Below are 15576 nucleotides of genomic sequence, written 5' to 3' on the forward strand. Positions count from 1 at the left end.
TGGATGCACTGGGGGTAAGCAGATAAACATCAAATTTTCATTTTTGGGTGAACTATCCCTTTAAAGTCAGAATTGTGACAAAGTCGCAATTCTGAGTTTATATCTCGCATTTCTGACTTTATATCACATAATTGTGAGTTTATATCTCGCAATTCTGAGAAAAAAAAGTCAGAATTGTAAGATAAAAAGTAGCAATTACCTTTTTTATTTCATGGCGGAAACAAGCTACCATAAGTTGATTGTTTTTTGTTCTGGAATGGGGCTTAGCAATAAAGAAGATCCTATGAGTCAGTGTTATTTGACTCTACTGAGAGAATGCAAAGAGGGTGTACATGTATTATAGGTAAAGCAAAGGGTTTAGGCCTTGTTACATTTGACTACGTTCATCCTCGTGACTGGGGGCTGATCCAATCATGCCCTCCATTCTATCCCCTCAACTTACCCTTCAAACAACCCCTGCCCTATCCTGTCCAGCCATCCCAAGGGTTAATTCCTTGTCCTGGAGCTAAACACAGCCATGGTGCTAATACTCAATAGACACTGACCTACTTTGCAGGATTTGTGTTGGAGGAAAATCCCCGATCCACTGCCCTAATGCTAGCGATGAAAGTGATCTAATGGTCCTAACTGCTCTGTTTAATCTGAAATCATGCTCATGTTATTAATTTCCCATTATGGGAATGCGGCTCTGCCGATGGGATTAAAAGAGTCGTGCCTTCTCTCTCTCTCTCTTATTTTCTACATTCCGATGACCTCCGCATGCAAACGTGCACGCTTTAACCATCTGGCTGTGCAAGCACTCACATCCCCTATTTGTTTGTTTGAGCATGTGCTTAGTATTTGCTTCCACTGATCTCCCATGACTTTTGCTCATGATTTTGATGACACCATTCGCCTACAGTTCAACCTACGTTTAATTCAACAGATGTTATGTAATATTCACCTGGATTGTATCTATTGTGCAATCCAGTTGTTATATAACAAAATAAAAGGTCTTTGATTAAAACAATCTCTATATTATTTTCCTTTGATAGAATGAATAAAGTATTAACAACGTTGATGCTCTGCTCACACTGTATGTTATACTCAAATATCTGACTCACTAACTGAAATAGTATGAACAATTAATGATAAATAGTGTTTAAGATAGCAAATTAAACTATTTGATTGTTTAAACTTCAGTTTAAACAATCAAATCTCCATTTTCCAGTTCATTTCATTACCACCAGGGGGCACTTGTTTCCCCAAACAGGAATTTAAAGTTGTCAAGATACAAAAGACACTCATCTTGGCCTGAATGAAGCAAAAGTGACATTTGTCCAGTTAATATCCATAATAAACACTTTACTCTAGCTCATATTACACTTTAAAATGACAACATTGTTCAAAAACAACACCAATTACATACTGTCCCACACAATAGCGAGTAAGTGCGCATTGGTCATTATTATTACTCAAAATGAATCAAGATACACTACAAAATATATGTTTTATATTCCCTTGTTTAGATGACAATCCCAAACTTAAACACCTCACAACAATCATCTCAATATTTGTCATTTAGACATAAAGGTAAATATCACTCAAAGAAACAACCAGATGACAACACTCAAGACATCAAAATTTGTTTTGGGAAGGAAAAAAGAATAAACCAGACTTAGACATGCTGAAGAGCAGTATGCTGTTTCTTTATCAACAGATGCCACAATCCGCTCTGCCAGCACGAACAAACACGCCAGCCTCTCTCTCTCCCTGTTAGTACATGTTTTCCTATCAATCCATCAGAGTAATTTTGTATATGAAAGGCGAGAATTCAAATGGCTGAATAAGCAAAAAAAAGAAAAAAAATCCTTATGAACAAGAGTCTTTGAGTGCGTATCTAATAATGCCAAGCTGACATGCAATACATCATATTACCCATTAGCAGTTACCGGGTAAAAGAGGAAACAAAAATCTGCAGGCTGTTGACAGATCAAAAGACCCATTTGCATTGCCTCGTGGTCTTTTCCATTCAATTTTACCATCAGAGTAACAAATACTTCATAATGCTTTGCACAGGAAAAAACAAATCACTATACAAGCTTAGTTTTCCACCTGTAGCTTATTGGTTGAGGTACTGTATAGCTGCACCATGTAGTGGCAGACAGAATATAAATACCACATAGTACACAGCTAAAATGACAATAGAAATATAAACTCATGCTAAAGGGATAGTGCTCCCAAAAATGAACATTCTGTATTTATCTCTCTATTGTTTAGATCAATACCCCTAAGTCATTCCAAATCACGAATTTTCTTCTGTACACAAAATAATAGTATCTCAACTTAAATTGAGAATTATATGTTTAAAGCTATACTGTGGAGCTTTATTTGTTTGAAATTAACATCATAAAACCATCTTCCAAATTGTGTTTTTGCCTTACTCTAAATGATTATGGTAAGCCTACAATAATTTAGATTTTAGAGCTGCTGGTATGGATTTCACAGGAAACTGCATGCATCTGTCATTTGTCCGTGAGGTTATATCATATCCGTAAATAAAAAGAAAAGAAGGGCAAGCAACTACTACCTGCAGTGGAAGGTGTCATAGTAGCTTGAAGCTACAACAAATGAATCTCAAACCGAAATAGTTTTCATCTGATATGAAAAGCATCAGATAGCAAATGTCTTTGGGATTTATTCCCTATTTCGTTTTGATGTTGTTGGTGATATTCGCACTGATAAGGCAATCGTCCTCAAGACTCTCACACCATTAAGATTCACACCTGCAAAGAATAGTGGTAGGGATGCACCGAAATGAAAATTCTTGGCCGAAACCGAAAACCGAAAAAGAGGAAACCAAGTCCGAAAACCGAAAACCAAAATACCGAAAGAAATTATGCCAATTATTAGTACCATTGCATTTATGGATATGATGACTGTGTACTAACTTTAACAAAAGCAAGGCATTGCAAATGCATAAATTAATATTAAAGTTTCAAAGAATAAATCATTACAAATTATACAAATATTAATTTAGCACATTGCAACAATGCACAGTATAAAATACAATTAAAATTAAAATGTTTAACTTGACCCCACTCATGTGTACATTAAATAATAATGTCCTGTACATTATTTAATGTACACATGAGTGGGGTCAAGTTAAACATTTTAGTAAATATTTCTTGCAGGATTTCACTGAACATATCAGACAACGAGGGTGCATGCCCTCATCTGGTGTAGAGAGACGAGTTTTTTTTCCTGCACTCGGCGCTGCTCTGTCTCTTTTGGGCCATTTTCGGCCGAAAATTTTCGGTGGCCGAATATTCGGTGCTTCCCTAAATAGTGGAGCCAAAGCACAACTCAAGTAATGACCAAAACAATGTTCCTTTGTAAGTACTGTAACTTGTAGTTCTATCAACCACTTGTAGTTTCAACCGCTAGAGGGGTGACATATTGTAGCTTTAAAGTCACTCTGAAATCAAAATGGACAGTTATTTTTTTTATGGAATATTACAGTTGGGGCTGTGCAATTTTTTTTATTAATTTGAATTGAATGGGTTTTTTTTTTAATCAAGATATACTCAATAAAATGTAATAAAAATGTTACCAAAAGTTACAATAGCCACTTTTCCACCATCAGACCGAGCGGTTCTCATTGTGTAACCATTCTATTCCATGCCGATCTGGGCCACCTGGTGCGGTTTCATTTTCCACTGTGGGGCTGAATAATGGCCGCTCTTTGGAATGTAATAAAAAAGCGTCAGTCGTTGCCTTGGCTGCCTGATGAAATGAGATGTAAATAATGACCGTGTTATGGAGGATGATCAGATATTTATTTTAATTTTATTATTAATTTATGTTTACCCTAGCCAGCTACGGAGAAACTGGTAGCCAGGCAACAGACAAGTGTCCAATCCTGTGTGCCGACGTCAGTTTAGGCATTCTACCAGCACAATTCAGCTCGGTTAAACAACCGTGCCGAGAATTCCGGGCTGAGAAATCATGGTTTGTAATCATGCCGTGCCGTACCAGGCTCCAGTGGAAACACAAGTGGAACCGTTCCTTACCATTCTAAGAACCGTTTCGTATGATCGTGGAAAAGCAGCTATTTATATAATTATGCCAAACATGGTGACAATACAGAAATTATAACAGTTGAGGTGAAAAAAAAGATCCACCACATGACGGCGCACCTGATTAGCAGGTCTTGTGTGACTCGATCTATGAAGGAGCGTAACATAGAGCACATCACTAGTCCTAAGTGGTCCTATTCCCACACGTTATTGCGCGGAAAAAAAATGAGATGCAGCCTTTGGAATGGGAAAAACGCAAGGTTATGAACTTTTTTAACTTGAGCACCGCATTTTAAGAATGCCGTTTCATGCGCGAGACGCTAATGTAACAGCCAAACACGTCCATCAAGCAGCTTAAAGTTGCTGTTATTTTCCGTTTTTACAAATCATTTACTGTTAATAATAGCCTACTACTGGTGTTATATTTTTAGTCATTTTGAATTTGAATTGCCTTGACTTTTTGTGTTGACCTCTACTTTTTGGCTAAGAGTTCATACAGTATTTGCCTTCATATTTCTTTTCTGCAAAGATGAGTACCAAATGAAGGGCTATGGCCCAAAGATGACCTGTTGCGAAAAACTGAGTCAGGGTTGAATGAGCGAAGGTCCCTGTATGTGCAGGGGTCATGATGTGCAGGAGAATAAGACAAAATGCAAGAGGGTATTTGTATCTAGGTATTCAAAGACAGCTGGAGCAGAGCGGAAGCTTCAAAACACGGGTGTTTCAGAATGTATCAATGCAATCCTTGCCAAAGTACATGCGATCCTCACCGACTCCTGTTTTGATTCATTCAAACATCATCTAATTGCTTTATTAGATCAATTCATTCCATACCTCCTCTAAAAGCTGTGGAAATTGTCCAAATACCCAACAGACACAGAATAGAACATCCTTTTGCATAGAACATGAACAAGTTCAAAAGTTCAAGCCAGTCGCATCGGTGACTGTCAGAAAGAGCTCTCTGACCAGGCAGATGTACACGCACTGTTAAAGATTCATAAAACCACAAATGCGCAAAATGTACGCACGAGGATGACAATTTTATGCAAATTCAAAGTGCAAACACTGTGATGTGTAAAACTCAAATGTAGTTTTTAAAGGCAAGCCAAGTAATCCTCCCGCCCGGTTCAAGGTGGTCCTAAAAAGACCCCTCTAGCGCAAGTTACTCCAAGGACCTATATTTAAACCTTGTACTTTTAGGTTCAAAGAGCAATGCCCTTAGAAACTTGGCACCATGAATTATTTGCGAGGGAAAAGGCATGATGCATCTTTTAACATGTGCAGTCACTTCAGAGTGCAAAGCGTACAAATGTCATGTCCTCTTAAGATCAAAAGTAATTGGTCAGGCTGCACAACACGACACAGGGGTAACAAGGCAGTTTACTAGTGTAACAGACTCAAATGACAGTGTGAGAGCAGCAATGAGCTAATAGACCTACTACAAGAGAGGAGACAGGCAAAACAGCCTGGTTCTTCATTTCTATTTTCTCACTACAAATACACTTCTTTTTTACATGTACGTGTTATATATTTCATAATGTCTTTATTCAGGTCTAAAATCAGTGAAAGTGCTATAAAAATATGAGTTGTTTAGAGTAAATAAAAACTTAAAATAAAAAGAAAGAAATGTATGTCAAAGCAAAATTTTCCAGAGCTTAAAAAAAAACCTTAGCCTTTATTCAAATACAAAGTTCTGTCATGAAACTCTAGATGGCACAAAAAAAAATTATGAACACATGAAAAAAAAAAAAATAATTATTATTATATTACTACCCTAAACAATTATTATTATTTCCCAAAAATGAAAGTTCTGTCATCATTTACGCACCCTCAAACTATTCCAAACCTGTATGAATTTCTTTCTTATGCTGAACACAAAAGAACATATTTTTAAGAATGTCAGTAATCAAACAATTGATGGGTCTCATTGACCCACTGAGAAATTCACAGGTTTGGAAAAACTTCATGGTGAGTAAATTATGACAGAATTTTCAATTTTGGATAAAGTATCCCTATAAGTTTAAAAAGGCACCGCACACACAGTGATTTGAAGATAGACAGAGATGGAGAGAAAGCAGAGAAACAGAGAAATACAGAGGTTCTTGAGGTGTTGGCAGTTGTGTAAGTCAGTGTTCTGGGTCAGGTCAGGGAGGATCTGGAGACCACAGAGAAGAAAATCTGGATGGGGTCAGTGAGCAAGACTGTCTTGTAAGAAGAGAGAAGTGGAGGGGGCATCTGTGATGTCTTTCTGTACCCTGGAAGGAGGTTAGCTGCAGAGGAGCAGGTGTTGCCCTCTCAGTGTCCATAGCCAGCAGCACTTCAGCACTGCCCCGAGATCCCAACTGTCATCTCTGATAAGCAGGCGTCTCCACACTCCACACACTTCTCAATACCACAACTCAGTCCAGCATAACTATACAGAATGATATCTAATGGGATAGTAGCTAAAACCACAAGGAACCTAAACATTTACAATAAAACATGCACCGATTGGGGGCAAATCTGTGAAATTATTCAGAATAGTAAAATGTGGTAAAATTTTAAAGGTCAAGTGTGTAAGTGTAATTGTAATGCCACTAATGCCCCCCCAGACATTCACTGATTCAAAAACAGGGTCTCACCTCAAATTGGTTAAGCCAATGTTGTTATTTCCAGCCCCACAAACAGAATGAAATTCAGTTTGGTGCCACTAAATTACACACATCACCTTATTAAAAGTTAAAATTTAAGCTGAGAGTTATGCACTCTCATTGGTAGCTCAAAGAAAGATCAATTTAGCCAAGAAATAGTTTTTTGCATTTTATTAAGATACAGTACCATCTATAGGCCCAAAGTATCTGTAGTATACTGTGAACTGCCATTCAAATTGTTTGGAAATCTTCCTACAGGCACAGATACGAAAAAGTTTGGGATCATTAAGATTTTCTTTGTTTTTGATTGAAGCCCCTTATGCTCACCACGGCTGCATTTATAGGTTCAAAACTACAGTAAAAACAGTAATATTAATATTGTAAAATATTATTACAATATAAAACAACAGGATTCTTTGATGAATAGAAAGTTCAAAAGAACAGCATTTATATGAAAAAGAAATCTTTACTCTTGATCAATTTAAGCATCCTTGCTGAATAAAAATATTATTATTATTATTTTTTTTTAAATCTTACTTAACTCAAACTCTTGAATAGTAGTGTACACTATTAAAAGGTCTGGGGTCTATTTAACAATGAATCCTGAAAAACGGTTTACACGGTTAAAGCGGTTAACACAAATGTCTTAAGCTACACAACGGTTTTCTTTTTTTTTTCTTTTTCAACATTAATAGTAAGAAGAAATGTTGCTTGAGAAAAAAAATCAGCATATTAGATTTCTGAAGGATCATGTGACACTGAAGACTAGCATAATGATGCTGAAAATTTAGCTTTGACATCACAGGAATAATTTACATTTAAAAAAAATATCAAAACAGAAAACAGTTCTTTTAAATTGTAATAATATTTCACAATATTACAGTTATTTCTGTATTTTTGGTCCAATAAACGCAGCAGTGGTAGGCATAAGAGACTTCATTTAAAAACAGAAAAAATCTTACTGACCCCAAATTTTTGAAAGGTAGAGTATATAAAACGTAATATATATAAACTGTTTTGTTCAAAATCTGTTTGGCCTTCAAATGGCCTTGATGCAGCTGATTGTGATAATGTCCTAATATTCTATAACAGTCTATAAAATAACACCATTTTACATCCACACCCATTACAATACGAAACAATACCTCAAATAATTTGAAGTTACAAAAAGATGTACCGGAGTGTTGCTACCATTACATTGAGGGTGAAATGGGGTTATTTTGTTTAATGTCCTATTCAAAGCACATCCATTATAGCGATAAAGCCAAGCTGTGTCTTCTGACGTACGACTCAGAGCAGAGGGAGCAAAAATAGTATGACTGAGGTCAGACATCTCCAGTCACACACACATTAAGCAATGTGGGGCAAGCTGTGCTGAAAAACATTCTGCCTTCTCAAAGATTAGTGAAAAAAAAGAACAATATTTGACTTATTCCATGTAAACAAAAGCTAGGGCACATAGGGATGGTGTTGTCAAACAAGACAACCAAAGAACACCCAGAAGCCTCTATTTTCACCTATTACAGACATGTACGTCATTAGAAACAGGAGTAACATGCATTGCTTTCAGTTTATACTGTTTAATTGTTAGTGTAAAGGGTATTAAATGGTAAGTAAAATGTAATTGCGTTTGTGTGTGAGAGAGACAGGAGAAGGGCAGCTGTCAGACTCTTGTCAGGGCAGAAGTGGGTTACATGAGCTTACGTGACCCAGACATGCGAGTCACCCCCAGGGTCAGGGGCCAGTCAGGCATGGCAAGCCATCACCAACCCCATTCCACCAATCCACAGAAAGGATTTGTAGATGGGCCTAAAAGGGCCCCAAAGGGCCAGTATAACACATCTTGGAAGGATGCACACACAAATGGTGAGAATGACTCCTAATTTTACTGTACTGTGTAGCTTAAGTCCACAAAGCTAAAGTCAGACCATTCTGTTTTTGCTTTAAATCTTGAAATTATACAATCTATTTTAGATTTAATATAATGCAGCAGCTGCCTCTAATTTAAAATGGCTAGAGATTTATTTTTATTTATTTATTTATTTTTTTGCCTATAATAGATCAAATAAACAACAATAAATTGACAAACAATATCAGAATAATGTTCACACTAGGACTTTCAGAATATCAGATTTTTACTATACTGTTGTGGCCAAAAAAAATGCACGATAACAATTTTATTGCAACAGAAATTTTTCAAATAAATAAATACAAAGATGCATGGCTTTGACCAAGCATTGACATAATACATATTTTAAAAACACCATTTTAGAAAAATATTTATATATTATCATCAATAGTATAACTCTATATTCAAAAGTAGGGTACAACGGGGCAAAAGGCGCCTTTGATTTTATTTCCCTCTAAACCACTAGATGGCACAAAAACTTGCCGCAGCACTTTCCTAAATGTCCGCTTTTCAAAATGCACGTGCAAATTTGTCTGATCCTTGATGCGATCGCGGGCAGAAGTTGATTCTGAGGTAGTTTGATCTAATATTTGATGTTTTTTTTAAATGTTGTTGATTTAAGTAGCAAATGAGAATCAACGTGACGACACATTGATCGGTTTGTGTGACAAACCGAACAGTATTTATATAATATTTTACCTCTAAAACACCACTATGTCCAACTGCCCTGTGCATCCAGTTAGTGAGGTCTGAACGCGCTCTGACAACGAAAGTGATCTCTCGCACTCATTTAAGCAAAGCGCGAGACATCACTTCCGTCATCAGAACGCGTTTTCTGACCTCACTAACCGGATGCACAGGGCAGTTGGACATAGTGGTGTTTTAGAGGTAAAACATTATATAAAAACTGTTCGGTTTCTCACAAAAACTGATCGTTTTGTGTCTTAGAACATCAATGTGTCGTCACAAGCCACAGGGTTTAATTTGGATTTGTCTCTGCATGTTTTTTTTTTTTACTCTTATAGACGAAGTTCCCATTGACATGCATTATACGACTGACAGACGGTAACGGTTGAGGTTAATAATCATCATTTGTGTTCTACTGAAGAAACAAAGTCATCTACATCTTGGATGCCCTGGGGGTAAGAATTTTGGGGGTTTCATTTTTGGGTGAACTATCCCTTTAAGGTGTGCCTTTAGCCCCGTTCTACCCTATATTTAAAGTATATTATATATACTGTATACACACACATACACATATATTCTTTAGTTTGTTCCAATTCTCATCAACATGCAGTCACGCGTCATGCTAAGACAACTTTCCTCTTTGGCTTCACAAATTACAACTTTTCAGCCTCCCCTATACCTACCTGCTCCATTATTGCAAGTAACACCCACTTTCACAATACAAACAATTCCTAATGAATAAAACCAAGATCCCACTCTACATTTTTTCCAGTTGATTATTCACATTATGGAACTAAAATGGGTTTTGACTTTGTTTTCTAACTAAAATGTGCAATCAGTGATTTGTTTTCAGTAAACTGGTCAAATATATTTCCAGTTTGATGATAAATTAACTGCAGTTCACTTACAAATCTGGTCATGGGAGGTCACGAGACATCTGAAAATTGTGGTCTCCTGAAACGAGAACTTTCTTGTTGATTGCACTCTATTCTGATCCATAATGGCTCAGACCAAATGCCCTATAGCACTGAGAATAACTTTGTTAATTACTGTGCTCGCTGTTCAATTAACTATGCAATAGAGATCACTGCCAGAGCTGCTGCTGATAACAACTATCAGTCATTTGGAATTTATAGAAATTCATTAAAAATGCCGACACCTGAGCAGATTTCCAAACGAACCCCGAGGGATAAATTCATTTCCTCCCTTCTTTTTTTCCCTCAAAGACAGCAGTTACATTCTAATGCTCTCTCTCTCTCTCTCTCTCTCTCTCACACACACACACACACAAACACACACACACACACACATTTAATCCACAGAGTAGGATGTACATTGAAACTTAAAAAGCAAATAATAGATGTTGTTTATTATGGTTGTCACTGCATCATTAACGTCTCTCATTTGGGTCTGTAAAAATCAAAAGCATTTCTTACAGGTTTGTTGAACACAGTCTCTGATGATTCAGATTCAGCCTCTAGCTTGAGATATCCTCTAAAATGTATCTATTTTGATGGCTTCATTGAGGCAATAACAGGAATTCCTGTGTATTTTGTGTGGCATTTTTATGTTTCCATGGATACAGAGGACAGACCGTTAAAAAGCAATTATTGAGGAAGAGAGAGTGGAATTCACCCCTTTGTCAAGATTTCATAACAGCTGTAATAACACTGGCCGCCACGCTAATGTGAAACTCCTGAATGAATCTGCCTCACACGTATCCGCTCTGTCTCTCAGAGGACAATATACTCTCTCAGGTGCCAAATCAAGGTCTATTATAATTTTTTGTGTTAAAAAGCGCTTCCTATTAAAAAAAATGTAGGTAGGTTTTTTTGGTGTTCTCAGCCTGTTTGATGATATGTACAAACAAAGGACTTCTAATTGCTCAGAAAAGAGAACAGCTTGAGGTATATCCTACCTGATCCCATCAAATCAAATGTGTATCCAAACTGAAATAAATGAGGTAAGTAATCTCTCATCTCCCTCAGGAAAGTATATCTACAAACTACCCATCTAAAATTCTCTCTGACTGTCCATTTTTGGGGAATTTCTGTTATACATTATTGTAACCTTGGTTTTGTAAAAAAAAAAAAAAAAATATATATATATATATATATATATATATATATATATATATATATATATATATATATATATATATATATATATATTGTATTATATTAGCTTAAAGGAATAGTTCACCCAACTATGAAAATTCTGTCACCATTTACTCACCCTCAAATTGTTCCAAAACTGTGAATTTCTTTCTTCAGAAGATATTTTGAAGAATATGAGAAACCAAACAGTTGATGGAATAGTATGGAAAGAAAAATACTATGGAAGTCAAAGGGGTCCATCAACTGTTAATTCATACAGGTTTGAAACAACTTGAGGGTGAGTAAATGATTTTCATATATTGAGTGAACTGTCCCTTTAAATGAGGGTGCCAACTTTAGATATTACAAAAGGCTAACAGTATAAAAGTGAAATTAAAGGGTTAGTTCATCCAAAAATGAAATTTCTGTCATTAATTCCTCACCCTCACGTTGTTTCAAACCCGTAAAACCTTTGTTCATCTTCGGAACACAAATTAAGATATTTTTGATAAAATCCAAGAGGTTTTTTATCCCTATAGAAAACAACGAAATTACCACATTCAAAGTTCAGGGAAGTAGTAAAGACATCGTTAAAATAGTCAACGTGACTATAGTGGTTCAACCTTAAAGTTATGAAGCGACGACAATACTTTTTGTACGCAAAAACAAAACAAAAATACCTACTTTATTCAACAATTTTGTATCTTCCCTGTCATTCTTCTACGCTGTTTATGTTGTAGAAACAGAGCAGCACTTCCAGGTTCTACGTCCGAACGCCGACTCAGTATTGGCCGGCTCCTGCATCAGCATCGCATGCTTGCGCTGTGCTGCTCACGTGTACAGCATCGGCCAATACTGAGCCGGCGTTCTGACGTAGAACCAGAAGCCTGCACTGTCTACCTTTTGTTTTTGAGCACAAAAAGTATTCTCATCGCTTCATAACATTAAGGTTGAACCATTGTAGTCAGGTTGACTATTTTAACAATGTCTTTACTACTTTTCTGGACCTTGAATATAGTAATTATGTTGCTTTCTATGGGGGATAAAAAAATAACTCGAATTTCATCAATAATATCTTAATTTGTTTCCTTTCTCTAATTTCAATTGAGATATTGAATTAGAGTTATTGATATATTGAAAAAAAATGTACCTAGTATTTACAACTAAAATGTAAATTTTAGAACATCTTGGAAAAAATGTAAACAAAATTTATATACAGTATGTACATAAGATTATGTTATTTATACAGTACGCATTCCTACGCATTGCACTATAGGCTTCCCCTCCTTCGGGTCTTTTGAAGACCACACCTGAATACTGTGAACCCTGCCTCAGAGTGACAGTCGCATTAAAATGCCATTAAAGTGTGAAATAGGAACAAGGAGTGAATTAAGGTTTAACCCCAAGCTACTTCGGAGCACCCTCGGATTATACGAATAAGAACATCAGCTTTTCTGCTGTTGCTTTTCTTCCACTTCTACTTTTTACCAGTTCCTTTGTTCAGTTTGCACGAGGCCAATGGAAAAATGTGTGTGTTTGGGGTGGGTTGCGTGGGGGCTGATGAAAGAATGGCAGGGTTAGAGTGTGAGTGCATTAAACGGGCATGCCTACCTCTATTCTGCAATCAGTCTATTTTCTACGTGTCTTTTAGCAAGCTCACCTCTCACTCCCCACATGCATGTCTAAGCAATGGGGGATGACACCAACGTGAACCTGAACGCGCTGTAAAAATACACTATGTGCATATGTGCCACCATCTACAAAAGAGCTCAAACAAAGAAGGTGATATCTGGGATTGTTCCATGATCACAGCAACAACAAAAGAGATCAGTCATGCAATTGACAATAAAATGCCCTGCATTTAGTCTGCCATATCTAGTGAAAACATTCTTAAAAACATACTATTACATTTACTGTATATATTAGGGGTGTAACAGCACATGTATTCGTCCTAAACCGTCACGGTGCAAAACTCACGGTTTTGTACATGCAGTCAGACGATGAATACAGTGGGTAACAGCTGATCCACACTCTATAACAGAAGGGGGCACACGCAGTAATAGGGCTGTCGCGATAACCGCAATATCGTAATATCACGCTATTGACGAGCCAACCACAGAGGACAGCAAAAACCGCTGCAACCGCAATATTTGCTTGTTTTCTACAATTTTTTTTTTCACTTCATGCATGTGTACTAAATATAATGTACTAAAAAAATAGTTAATAATGATAGCATAATGTGTACCATGGTGATTTTGGCACTAAACAGGTCTGTTTCATACTGGACGCCGGAGGGCGCCCTTGAGCAGATACTCTAAATACTCCAACTATATGCGATATAACAAACGCTGTTCCAGGAGGGCATCATGCTATCACTGTGACTGAATAAAAAGAAGGTAGAAACGCTTTGATTGATTAAACATGAATAAAATAAACAGACGACTACAACAACACATGGTTTATATGTTCTTTTCTTCAAGCTTTCTTGGGTATTTCCGTAATAATAAAGTATATTTATAATCCAATTCTAATCAAAATGCTATTTCAAACACTCAACTGATGTTATGAAGAGAGTTTGGAGTAAAAACACGCTAAATGTTGTCTTTTGTTAGAAAAGAAGTTCATAAAGGCTTTTCATGTTTGCAAAGTTTGTATATTTGACGTGTGTTGCAATTCTAATGCAGCGCTCTCAGATGGAGCGTCATTTACTACTGATCACAGAGCAGCTCTTCACTAACACGCTGTGTACATATTTATATCATTAAAAATCGCAGCCTTTGCGATGTCATAATCGCACTAAGCCAAATCGCGATTTCGATTCAATTATGATTAATCGTGCAGCCCTATTGAGAATAGCATCTCACATAGCGTTACATTTACCTCAGGCAAGTCATTTAGTGTCCACAGCATGTTAGTTCACAAGAAAAATAAACTCTAGAGGGGAGTATTTCACTAAATATATGCAATATATTAGCTTATATATTCATTATATTTACTTTACCTGTTAGAAATGTCTTATTTAACATATGTTTAAATAAATTTGTCATGAAAACAAGTTATGACAGTAACTGTGTAAATGACTATTCAAAAATGAATTGGAGTTGAAAAATAATTGTAAAATAATTTTATAATTAGATTTAGAAGTCAATGCAAAACCTGCCCTATGTGCAATTTACTTTTTTTTCTTTTTTTTTTCTTTATTTGAGTGTTGATTATTATATCTAAAAAAAAAAAAAACAGCAACTGAATTGAATAGTTTGGGCTGTTGTTAACTGTAACCTTTAATATAGTAATGTGCAATTTATTTTCTTAACGACAAAAGTAATTTTTGTCCTTAAGAAAATATTCATTAACCATTTAATTGAATTTATTTAAAGAGAGAGACACAATTTGTTCAATAAACCACTGTTTAATAAACAAGAAGAAAAAATAAGCAATTTTATGTTTAGTTTTCTCCCCCCTGCTGTACTGAACCATGACTTCAGTACCAGGTACGTAACGAACCGTCATGTTTGTGTACCGTTACATCCATAATATATATATATATATATATATATATATATATATATATATATATATATATAGATTTGATTGCATTTCAGCACTAAAAAGCACTGTTGATTTTACTAAGGGTCTCAAGCTGTGCTCTTTCAGGGAGGAACGGTGCAATGAATTGGAGTGAGACCCTGGCTTGTGTCAAGTCAATGAGACTGAACACATTAAAACTGATGAGAGTGTACTTAGACAGGTTAGAGCTCCACAAGCATTTACTGCCTGGATGCACTAAATCAATCAATACATCTGCACGAATCTACAAAAACAAATTTGACTGGAAGTCATCTTTTTTGCTCAGAATAATAGTCATATTTATATTGAACAGATAACAAAAATGTGATTATAACATATATATATATATATATATACACACACACATATATATATAGATATCATTTAATATTATCGGCTTGCTTATTACATTATGATTGAGTTGTTAAATTTGCCTTGAATAGATTTTTTTCTGCAATTTTGAACAAAGCACATGCTAGGACACATAACTTAAATTTTGTTTCACTTGTAACATTTTAATTTGCTCTGAGATAGAGTAGGATTAAGAAGTTTTCCTGATGCTTTCCATTAAACATTTGCATTAAAGCGGAGTGAAAGCTGACATCAAACCATTTAAATACCCCCTTTCC

Source organism: Chanodichthys erythropterus, chromosome 7 (genome assembly GCF_024489055.1).
Source record: "Chanodichthys erythropterus isolate Z2021 chromosome 7, ASM2448905v1, whole genome shotgun sequence".
In the NCBI taxonomy this organism is placed as follows: Eukaryota; Metazoa; Chordata; class Actinopteri; order Cypriniformes; family Xenocyprididae; genus Chanodichthys; species Chanodichthys erythropterus.